Below are 12549 nucleotides of genomic sequence, written 5' to 3' on the forward strand. Positions count from 1 at the left end.
GGAACTCCCTTCCTCAAAAGGCGGTGGAAGCAGAGTCTTCGAATATTTTTAAGGCAGTGCTAGATAGATTCTTGATGAACAAAGAACAAAGAAAAGTATAGCACAGGAACAGGCCCTTCGGCCCTCCAAGCCTGCGCTGATCATATTGCCCGTCAACTAAAACATGTTGCACTTCCGGGGCCCGTATCCCTCTATTCCCATCCTATTCATATATTTGTCAAGCTGCCTCTTAAACACCACTATCATACCTGCTTCCACCACCTCCTCTGGCAGCGAATTCCAGACACTCACTACCCTCTGTGTTAAAAACTTGCCCCGCACATCTCCTCTATAGTTTCCTCCTCTCACCTTAAATCTATGTCCCCTAGTAATTGACTCTTCCACTCTGGGAAAAAGCTTCTGACTATCTACTCTGTCCATGCCACTCAGAATTCTGTAAACTTCTATCAAGTCGCCCCTCAATCTCCGTCACTCTAGTGAGAACAATTCGAGTTTGTCCAACCTCTCCTCATAGCTAATAACCTCCAGACCAGGCAGCATCCTGGTAAACCTCCTCTGCACCCTCTCCAATGCCTCCATATCCTTCTGGTAATGTGGTGACCAGAATTGCACGCAATATTCCAAGTGTGGCCTAACCAAGGTTCTATACAGCTGCAGCATGACTTCCCAGCTTTTATACTCAGTACCCCTGCCAATGAAGGCAAGCATGCCATATGCCTTCCTGATTACCTTATCCACCTGCATTGCCACTTTCAGTGACCTGTGGACCTGTACACCCAGATGCCTCTGCCCGTCAATGCACTTAAGGGTTCTGCCATTTACTGTATAATTCTTGCCTGTATTAGACCTTCCAAAATGCATTACCTCGCATTTGTCCGGATTAAATGCCATCTGCCATTTCTCCGCCCAAGTCTCCAACCGATCTATATCCCGTTGTATCCTTTGACAATCCTCTTCACTATCTGCAACTCCTCCAACCTTAGTGTCGTCTGCAAAATTACTAATTAGCCCAGTTACATTTTCCTCCAAATCATTTATGTATACTACAAACAGCAAAGGTCCCAGCACTGATCCCTGCGGAACTCCACTAGTCACAGCTCTCCATTCAGAAAAGCACCCTTCCACTGCTACCCTCTGTCTTCTATGACCAAGCCAATTCTGTATCCATCTTGCCAGCTCACCAAAGCTTGGTCAAAGAGGTAGGTTTTAAGAAGCATCTTGAGGGAGAAGAGAGAAGCAGTGATGTTTCTGGAGGGAATTCCAGAACATAGGGCCTAGGCAGCTGAAGGCCCAATAGTATAGGGAAGAAAATTGGGCTTATTCAAGAGAAGAGAGTGAAGATCTCAGGGGGTTGTAGGACTGGAGGAAGTTACAGAAATGGAGAGGGATAGGGCCATGGACAGATTTGAAAACGAGGATGAAAGTTTTAAGATTGAGGCATTGCCAGGCATGGAGCCAATGTCATGGTTCCCCAATATGATGGCATGGTCCTTTCTAGCAGAATTTGACACATACAAAGCACAGGCAATTTTAAAAAGGAATTTTGACTACTAATTAGACTACTTCAAATTCAGTGTTTTTTTGATGGGGTAGGGTGGCAGCAATAGAAAACAAGTCAATTAAAATCCTGCCTCAGGGAAAGGTAATTAATTTGATTGCTGGCATTGATTTGAATCAAATACCTTTCAATCTGAAATTTCACACTCTCAGGAAATTGTTGGTTTAGTTTATCATATAGTTAGAAAAATGATCTTTTCAAAGACTATTTTAAGGTACTTTCATTTTGGAAAGTTTTGAAAATAATATACACACAATCATGGCAACGCCTCTACATCTTTAGGTTCTGCACTTGGAATCATACTTTTTGTCTGCCTATCACTCCTCACAATTTACATTTACTGGTAGTCTCTTGCAGGCTCAAGGGTTTACTTTAGCTACTGACTCCATCTTCTCCCTGGCAATTGTCTGAGTTTGCAGTTTGCAACCTTGATGACACATTAAGTCCTGAGATGAGCTTCTGACCACATACCTGTGCCATTACTAAAACCACCTACTTCCACCTCCAGAACATTACCTGCCTTCATCCCTGCCTCAGCTCATCTGCTGCTGAAACACTCGTCCGTGCTTTTGTTAGCTCTAGAATTGACTGTTCTAAAGCACTCAAGGCCAACCCCACATTCTAATTTTCATAAGCTTGAGGTCATCCAAATTTATGCTGCCCTTGTCCAAAAGTGCACCAAGCCCCATTCACCTGTCATCCCGGTGCTCGCTGACCTACATTAGCTCTCAGTCAAGCAGCACCTTGATTTTAAAATTCTCAGTCTTGTTATCAAGTCCGTCCATGGGCTCACCGCTCCTTATTTCTGTAATGTTCTCCAGCCATACAACACTCCTAGACATCAGTGCTCTTCTAATTCAGGCCTCTTAAGCATCCCTGGTTTTAATTGTTCTACCACTGGTGGCCATGCCTTCAGCTATCCAAGCCCTAAGCTCTGGAATTTCCTCCTTAAACCTTCCTGCCTCTCTACCTCATTTTCCTTCTTTGACGTGCTCCTTAAAACCTGCCTCCAGTCCAATCTCTTGGCCATCTGCCCGAATATTGACTTATGTGGCTCAGTATCAAATTTTGCCTCATAATGCTTCTGTGAAGCGCCTTGGGGCCATTTTGTAATGTTAAAGGTGCTATATATATAATATCATACAAATTGTTGTTGTGCTCTCACTTGTGGATTAGAGAGAGATTTCTCAGAGATTTTTCTTAAAAGTATAAAGTTTTCAGCTACTTTTTTTCTCTGTTTCCAGGAGGTTGCATGACTGAAAGGGGTTAGAGGGAGTTTCGGGGTGATGATGTGCAAAAGTTACACCATAATGTGATAGGAGAGGCTCAATGCATCAAATCAACCTTTCCTGTCCTTTTTCATATATCTTAGAGATATTGTTATGAACATAACTTTTAATATTTTTACCCCACATTCTGCTTAATTTTTTTGAAATACTTTCATCTATTGTAACTTACATTTGGCAGTGTGCAGCTGTCAGCACCCAATTGGTTTTGATTAAAGCTCCTCCACAAAAATGGTGTCTTTGAATCTGAATGGATGCCATGTAAGGTTTGGAATGGGGTATAGCTTCCTGGCCCCCAATAATTTTCACACTTTTGTCTATAACGATAAAAATATAGATGTTCTATGGAGGTAGAGAAATGCTGCTGACACTTGAGAATCAAAAAATCAAATGTAATGCATTTGAATAACATTTTACACATTTGTATTTTTCTTTCATTTGTTCTTTAGATGTGGGCAACACTGGCGAGCAGTATTTATTGCCCATCCCTAATTGTCCTGAGGATATTAAGAGTCAATCACACAATGTGGGACTGGAGTTACATGTAGATCAGACCAGGCAGTGGTGGCAGGTCTCCTGCACAGGAGAACATTACTGAACATTTGGGCTTTTATGACATGTTCATTTTTCCAGGGCTAGCCTACAAATTATGATTAATATCACCAACAGTAATTTCTAGGCTTGAAATTGCAGATGATACAAAACTCAGAAGTATTTATGTGAACTGTGAGGAGGATAGTGTAGAATTCCAAAAGGACATGGACAAGTTGGTGGAATGGACGGACAGGTAGCAGATGATGTTCAATGCAGAAAAATGTGAAGTGATTCATTTTGGTAGCAAGAACATGGAGAGACAATATAAAGTAGGGGTAAAACCCTAAAGGGGGTGCAGGAGCAGAGGGACCTGGGTTTATATGTGCAAAAATTATTGAGGGTGGCAGGACAGATTGGGAGCGCGGTTAATAAAGCATAGAGTATATTAGACTTTATTAATAGGGGCACAGAGTAAAAGACCAAGGAGGTTCTGTTGAACGTGTATGAGACACTAGTTCAACTTCAGCTGGAGTATTGTGTCTAGTTCTGGGTGCTGCAGTTGAAGAAGGATATGAAGGCACTGGAGAGAGTGAGAACTGGTGTCAGGGATGAGGAACTTCAGTTATGAACATAGATTGGAAAAGCTAGGACTGCTTTCCTTAGAGAAAAGAAGGCTGAGAGGAGATTTGATAGAGGTATTCAAAATCATGAGGGGTCCGGACGCAGTAGATAGGGAGAAAATGTTTCCACTTGTGAAACGATCAAGAATGAGAGGGTACAGATTTAAAGTAATTAGTAAAAGAAGCAAAAGTGATGAGGAAAAACTTTTCCATGCAGTGAATGGTTAGAGTCTGAAATGCTGTGCCTGAGACTATGGTGGAAGCAGGTTGAACTGAAATATTCAAAATGGAATTAGAGTGTTAATGTGAAAAGAAAAAATATGCAGAGCTACAGGTAGAAGACCGGAGAATGGCACTAGGTGAGTTGCTCATTCAGAGACCCGGTGCAGACACGATGGGCCAATTGACCTCCTTCTGCGGCATAATAATTCTGTGATTCTTTGAGTTGTATGAGAGTAATGTCACAGTCAGTAAAGTGCAGTCATTGGGAAAAATAGTAACTGCTTTAACATCAAAAGCAAAACCTCATATTTTTGATGATTTAATTAATTGCCATCAACATAGGCGTAGAGTAGCCAAATCATCCGCCAGAGGAATCTGCTCAGAGAGTCTCTGAAAATTAGATTTAAACATCACAAGCTTACCTTCAACTAGTTGCAATTCTAATGCCTCAAGGTGGCCTCACATTATCTGGTAAACTATAAGGCATCTTCAGCTTGCAGAATTTACACCAAAGAACAGAACACATTGTGCAACGAAATAAACACTGAACATGTGCATTAATGCAAAATGTCTCATGTAACAGGCCTACTACTGAAACTCTTAGATGTTTAGAAATATTAAATCAATCATGCACAATATGCACATATACATTATATGAAATAAAAACAGAAAGTTCTGGAAATACTCAGCACTTTAAGTTTATCTGATTTGCAACTTTCAAAAGATTTGCAGTGTGGAGATTAATAATAAATCTTCTAACATACAAAACCAAGTATGATGACAAATTAAAATAAATCTTTCAGCCAACATATAAAAGAGTTGAAAATCTATGGTTTTACTTACAGCCTGGTATTAGTAAGAAAGCAATTGTCACAGAACTGAACAGAGCTGGGAACAGCATTTTCATCAGCATGTGCATGGGTGAAGACTGAGTAAGTGAATATATTCTCTATCTTTACCAAGTGAATATATTCCCTATCTTTACCATGGTTTAGAGGATGTGGTTAGTCACTTATATTATAACGGCTTTGAAAATATCTTGAAGATCATGGTTCCTTGAAACCTAGTGTGTGCATAAAATATCAATGCAGAAACAAACACCAAAAGTAAATTACATTTTGGGTATAATCCACATTGTACAGAAAGATGAAAGATAATCTCGACCTCAAACATTCTGTTTCTCTCCACAGATTCTGCCTGATCTGTGGGGTAATTCTAGCATTTTTTGCTTTTATTTCTGCTTTCCAGCAGTATTTTGCCATTGTGTATTGCTTTTGGTTTTTTTTTCCTTCAGCACCTATTTGGAATGGAAGCAAGAAAAGCTCTTAGGCAAAAGGTAAGTTGATTTGTTATGTTATTCTTTTAGCACATTTTCTTTCCAGACCTTTTTCATATTACTGAAAAAATTATGGGGGCAATTCAATTTGCACTATAGAGATTGCAGCACAAATAATGGGGAAGATAACCATTGCTCCCAATTGTTATGCTGATGGTTTGTTCCTTGTTAACGCTGAAGTGTCAGGCAATGGGCTGCCCACATTTGGATTAAACAGGCGACTAATTCACTATAATCAGCATGGCCGACCGTTTCATTTCCTTTCTTGGTGGAGCTCTTCTAAGTAATGTCTCCCAAAGCTTGAGGTGTTTTTTTCATGGGTGACAAAGTACTATGTGAGATTATATCTGTTGGGTGTAATAGATGAATATTTACATTGGGCCTTTACTTTGTAGGAAGGAAGAGTACACTTACCAACACATTTCATTTGATGCCGTTGAACTTCTCATTTGCTTCCAAGCACGGTGAATCTTGGAAACTGCGGCGATTTATTAAAACAATTAATCCTATCCAGCTTGTACATGACATTTTTTAAAAATTCTTTGATGGGATGTGGGTGTGTCTGGCAAGACCAGCATTTGTTGTCCATCCCTAATAGCCCTTGAACTGAATGGCTTGCTAAGGTCACTGAAAAGGGCAGTTAAGAGTTAACCACACTGCTGTGGGTCTGGAGTCACATGTAGGCCAGATTTCCTTCCCTAAAGGACATTAGTGAACCAGGTGGGTTTTACAACAATCGAGAGTAGTTTCATGGCCACCATTACCAAAGTTAGTTTTATATTCCAGATTTGTTGAAGTAATTCAAATCTACCAGCTGCCATGGTGGGATTTGAAGTCAGAGCATGAGCCTGGGCCACTAGTGCAGTGATACTACCACTATGCTAACATCTCTTCTATAGGTAAATGCCTTTTGGCACTATACATGGCTGCCCTTCTTTGTCAACCATCTTGTGGCAACATCTCTAATATTCAGACTCTTTGAGTTGCACGTTAACCTCCAGTAGAACAATTGTTGAGAACTTCTTTCTGGGTAACAGTCCTTTAAGAGCTTCTGGCTAAAGTAGATATTCATATTTCAGCAAATCACCTTTTAGATCAGATACCATGGACATGAACCCTATTCAAATGAAGAGAAGGACTTATTTTACCAAAGTACAGAGTGCAGCTGAGGAAACTTAGTGCAGACCTGTGGCTGAATTTTCTCCCCATCGGGAGGGATGTTGTTGGGGCGGGCATGTATGGGCGCGCTTCTGATTGGTGCCCCCAATTGGAGGCGCGGCACCATTTTACGTGCGCAGGCCAATTAAGGCCCGCCCGGCGTGACGTCTGCAGGGAAGTGTATTGTGCTTCCTGTGTGGGCGGGAGGGGGGGGATTCCTAAAATCAAGAGTGTGCAATGTCACATGATTTTGGACATGTTCATAATTTCAAAAAAAACTTTATTAAAATTTTTAAAACCCTACATGAAACCTCATCCCGCCGCTGGATGAGGTTTCATGCTTTTTCTAGTTTGCACCGGGGCTCCTGGCCTGCCTGCCAACCTTAAGGTTGGACGGGTAGGTCCACTAATTACTTTAATTGCTCTGTCAATGGCCTCAATTGGCCATTGACAGGTTGGCGGGTGCACAGCTGATTTTGCTGCGCCCCTGCCTTCCTGAAAATTTAAATGGGGCACGGTGACATCAGGAGTTCCGCCCAATGTCACCGCTCGCCATTTTACGCGTCGGCAAGCGGGCCCTGCCCTCGCTCGCCAGTGGTAAAATCCAGCCCCTGGGGTTTGGTGAGTGGAGGAGTTTTAAGTGTTAATTTTACTATAAAATTTTGCTCTCAAAATCTAATCCAGTCTGTAATTAACAGTAACAAAAACAAAAATTGCTGGAAAAACTCGGCAGGTCTGACAACATCTCCGGGGAGAAAGGCAGAGGCCTGAATTTTCCCATCAGCGATTTGGGGGCGGGAGGAACCCTGGTCCCTTTCAGTTTTTAGGAAGGCAGGCGGACAGTGAAATCCGCTGGCCGACCTGCCAATGGCCAATTGAGGCCATTGACAGGCTAATTAAGATAATTAAAGACCCTGCCCGTCCTACCTTAAGGCTGGCGGGCAGGCCAGGAGCCCTAGCGGGCTTCTGATAATACATGAAACCTCATCCACTGGCGGAATGAGGTTTCATGTCCATTTTTAAAAAGTGTAATAAAGTTTATGAGCTTCTTATTAACATGTCTCATCTCGTGAGGGGGAATGTTAATCATTTTTTAATTGTTCTATTTTTAAAGTTTTTTGCACTGTCAGTAATCTCCCTGAGACAGCACTTAGTCTCAGGGAGCAGTGCGCACTTTGACAGCTGGGGATTCCTTCCCCTCTCCCCCGCACAGGAAGCGCATAGCGCTTCTTGTCAGGCAGACTGCTGGGCAGGCCTTAATTGGCCCGCCCACTCAAAACGGCAGCGGGCCCCATTTCGGTGGTGGGGGTCGGCTGTCCGCTCGCCGCCGAGCCGGTGGGGCCCACATGCCCACCAAGGGCAAAACTCTGCCCAGAGTTAACGTTTCGAGTCCGTGTGACTCTTCTTCAGAACTCTGTAATTAGCAGTAATTAGCGGTAACTGGCAAGCACTGTGTAAGCAGGCTAAGTTCTTTATTTCTTGCAGTTTAGACAGGGTAAACTCACTCTCAGCTGTAAGAGCTGAGTAGTTAATTAGCTAGCTGGTTAAATCTGGTTACTGTAGCCCCAGTTCAGTTTACTATAAATTTAGGGTTCTTTAGTGCAGCCAAGGCAAACTGAGTGCAGCTGAGGAAACTGAGTGCAGACTTGGAGTTTAGTGAGTGGGGGAAATTGGTGAAGGTGGAGGAGGTGTTCATTTCCTTTTTCATTCTTTCCCACCCAGTAGTTATTGGTTCTTGATTTACTACTTGGAAAGGGGCTAACTGTTTGTTGAGCATCAGGTAAGTGGGTAAATTCTATTCTATCCCTAAGGTTTAGAATAGGACACACATTGCAGTAAAATTAATAAAATACATAAAAAAGCAACAGAAATAAGTGATTAATATAATTAATTAATTATTCAAAATATATTAAGGGTGGCAGGACAGGTGATGCATCAAGGCTGCAGCATGTGGGAGCTCCTGGATAACATTGTGATCCAGGGCAAACACGTTTGAGGCAAATGTTTGCGGCTTGAGGAACTTCGACTCAGAGCCTTTGAGCTGGAGGCTGAGCTGCAGACACTGCAATACATCAGGAAGGGGGAAAGCTACCTGGATGCTTTGGACCAGGAGGCAGTCACACCACTTAGGATAGGGTCCTCTGATTTGGTCAGTGATCAGGGACAAGAGGGTGTCGCTGCGAGTGAGACAGTTAAGGGGACCCAGGGGGCAGGAGTGCAGGAGTGTGAACCTCTGCAATTGCCCAATAGGTTTGAGGTTCTCTCAGCTTCTTTGGATAAAAGTGGGGGCTGCAAGGTGGATGAGCAAACTAACCATGGCACCTTGGCACAGGATGCCATTCAAGTGGGGGGAGCAAAAAGGAATGTAGTGGCAGCAGGGGACAGTATAGTGAGGGGGATTGACCCTGTCCTCTGTAGCAAAGAGCAAGAGTCCAGACAGCTGTGCTGACTGCCCGGTGCCAGGGTTTGGGACATCAGCTCAGGGCTGGAGAAGAATTTGTGGTGGGAGAGGGTGGACCCAGTTGCTGTGGTCCATGCAGGCACCAGTGACATAGATAGAACTAGGAAAGAGGTTCTGTTTAAAGAGTATGAGGAGCTAGATACCAAATTGAAAACCAGAACCTCAAAGATTATAATATCTGGATTATTACCTGAACTATGTGTAAATAAGATTAGAGAGATGAATACATGGCTCAAAGCCTGGTGTGGGAGAAGTGGATTCCAGTTTGTGGGGCACTGGCACCAGTACTGGGGAAAGTGAGAGCTGTACCATTGGGATGGTTTACACCTGAACCGAGTTGGAACCAGTGTTCTTGTGAACCACATAACTAAGGAAGTAGAGTGGGTTTTAAATAGTGAGGGGAAGGGATCAAATATGGAAATATGTGGTACCGCAAAGAGTAGGGACAAGGTAAGAGAGGAAAATAGTAATATGGGAAAATGAGTGTCGGAGAATGGCAGGAAGGGACAGAGAGAAAAAACCTAAGAATGCATCAAGAATCAAGACTAGATGTCACAAAGATAACAAAAAGACAAAACTAAAGGCTTTGTATCTGAATGCACATCGCATTCATAACAAAATAAACAAATTGATAGTGCACATTGAAGTAAATGAAAATGATCTGATAGCCATTACGGAGACCTGGCTGCAAGATGACAAGGATTGTATCCTGAATATCGAGGGGTATATGAGCTTCAAGAAGAATGGGAAGCTAGGTAAAGGTGGAGGGGTAGCACTGTTAATCAAGGATGGCATTTATGCAATAGTTAGAAGTGACCTTGGTTCAGGAAATCAGGACATACAATAGGTTTAGGTGGAGATGAGGAATAGTAGCAGAAAGAAGTCACTAGTGGGAATGGTCTACAGGCCCCCTAACAGTAACCACAATGTAGGACAAAGTATACAAGAAGAAATGTTTGGTGTTTGTGATAAAGGGATGGCAGTAATCATGGATGACGTTAATCTACATGTAAACTAGAAAAATCAGATTGGCAGCAGTAGCCTAGATGAGGAGTTCGTAGAATGCTTTCAAGATAGGTTCTTAGAGCAGCAAATTCTGGAACCAACCAGAGAGCAGGTTATATTAGACTTGGCATTCTATAATGTGACAGGATTAATTAATGACCTCAGAGTAAAGGCACCTCGAGGTAGCAGTGACCACAATATGGTTGAACTTTACATCCAGTTTGAAAGGGAGAAGAGTGCATCTAAGACTAGAATTTTAAACTTAAATATGGGCAATTATGTGGGCCTGAAAGTTGAGCTAGCTAAAGTGAACTCTAGAGAGTGAGAATGGGGAGTTAATAGTAGATAATAAGGAAATGGCAGATGAAAGGAACAAATGAATGACCAAATAAATAAACAAATATTTTGCTTCACTATATAGGATACAAAAAACATTCCAGTAGTAGCTGTAAATTGGGAGGCGGAGGGGAGAGAGGGACTTGGTAAAATTACAATCACTAGGGAAGCAGTACTGAGCAAACTGATGGAGCTGCGGGCTGACAAGTCTTCGGGTCCAGATGGACTTTGTCCTAGGATCTAAAGAGAGGTGGCTAATGATGTAGCGGATGCGTTGGTGTTAATTTCCCAAAATTCCCTAGATTCTTGAAAGGTTCCATCAGACTGGAAAGTAGCAAATATAAACCCCCTATTCAAGTTGGGAGGGAAGCAGAAAACAGGAAACAATAAGCCAGTTAGCTTGACATCTGTTGTGGGGAAGGTGTTAGAGTCGATCATTAAAGAGGTTATAGCTGGGCTCTTAGAAAAACTCAAGGCAATCAGGAATAGTCAGCATGATTTTATAAAAGGGAAATCATGTTTAACCAATTTATTAGAGTTCTTTGAAGGAGTAGCATGTGTGGCGGATAGACAGGAACCTGTAGACGTGCTGTACCTGGATTTCCAGAAAACATTTGATAAGGTGCCACATCAAAGCTTATTGTGAAAAATAAGAGCTCATGGTGTAGGAGGTAACTTATTAGCTTGGATAGAAGACTAGTTGGCTGGTAGAAAACAGAGAGTATGCATAAATGGGTCTTTGTCTGATTGGCAGGATGTGACTAGTAGGGTCCCACAGGGATCTGTGCTGAGGCCTCAGCTTTTTACAATTTACATCAAGAGTATAATGTGGGTAAATGTGAAGTTGATCACTTTTGCAGGAAGAATAAAAAAGCAGAGTATTACTTAAACTGAGAACGACTGCAGAATTCCGAATTGCAGAGGGATCTAGGTGTTCTCGTGCATGAGTCATAAAAAGGTCGTATGCAGGTACAGCGTGTAATCAAGGAGGCTAATGGAATGCTAGCCTTTATTATGAGAGGAGTTGAACATAAAAGTAAGGATGTTATGCTTCAGTTATACAGGGCATTGGTGAGACTGCATCTCAAATACTGTGTGCAATTTTGATCTCCTTATTTAAAGAAGGATGTAAGTGCATTGGAGGCAGTTCAGAGGGGGTTTACTAGATTGATACCTGGAATGAGCAGGTTGCGTTATGAGGATAGGCTGGGCTTGTTTGCACTGGAGTTTAGAAGAATGAGGGGTTACTTGATTGAAGTATATAAGATCCTGAATGGTCTTGACAAGGTGGATGTGGAAAGGATGTTTCCTCTGGTAGGGGAGCCTAGAACTAGGGGGCACTGTTTTAAAATTAGGGGTTCCCCCTAATAGACAGAGATAAGGATTTTTCTCTCTCAGAGGATTGTGACTTTGGAACTCTCTGCCTCAGGAGGCGGGGTCACTGAATATTTTTAAGGCAGAGGCAGATAGATTCTTGTTAGGTAAGGGAGTCAAAAGTTATCAGGGGTCGATGGGGTGTGGAATTCAAAACACAAACAGATCATCCATAATCTTATTGAATGGCGGAACAGGCTGGAGGGGCCGAATGTCCTATTCCTGCTCCTATTTTGTGTATTTACATGCAATGCAAACTGCATGAAAGCCTTTATGGAAGCATGGAGACCAGATGGGAAAAGCCTCAATCTGTTCTGGCATGAAACCAGTTGACTTGGTATTGAACTATTTTGGTGCAATCCTTAATTATTTCAGACACATTACACCATAGCTATGTCATGTAGGATGAGCAGGAATGCTTCACTATAATAGACGGTTCTTCCAAAAATAATCAAAATTGGCAGAGTGCAATGGTTTAGTTATTTAAAATGATACATGTTCAATTGCTCTGACCCTCTCTCCAATTCGACCTTTTATTATTCAGTTTGTTGAATTCTACAACAAATCATACAAAACACATTCCAAGTGCCATTTCAAGAAAACAAAATTGCCAATATAATATAAGAGAAAAGCATCGCAAGTCATACATAGATTAACCA

This window comes from Cetorhinus maximus, chromosome 1, assembly GCF_964194155.1.
Source record: "Cetorhinus maximus chromosome 1, sCetMax3.hap1.1, whole genome shotgun sequence".
Lineage (NCBI taxonomy): Eukaryota > Metazoa > Chordata > Chondrichthyes > Lamniformes > Cetorhinidae > Cetorhinus > Cetorhinus maximus.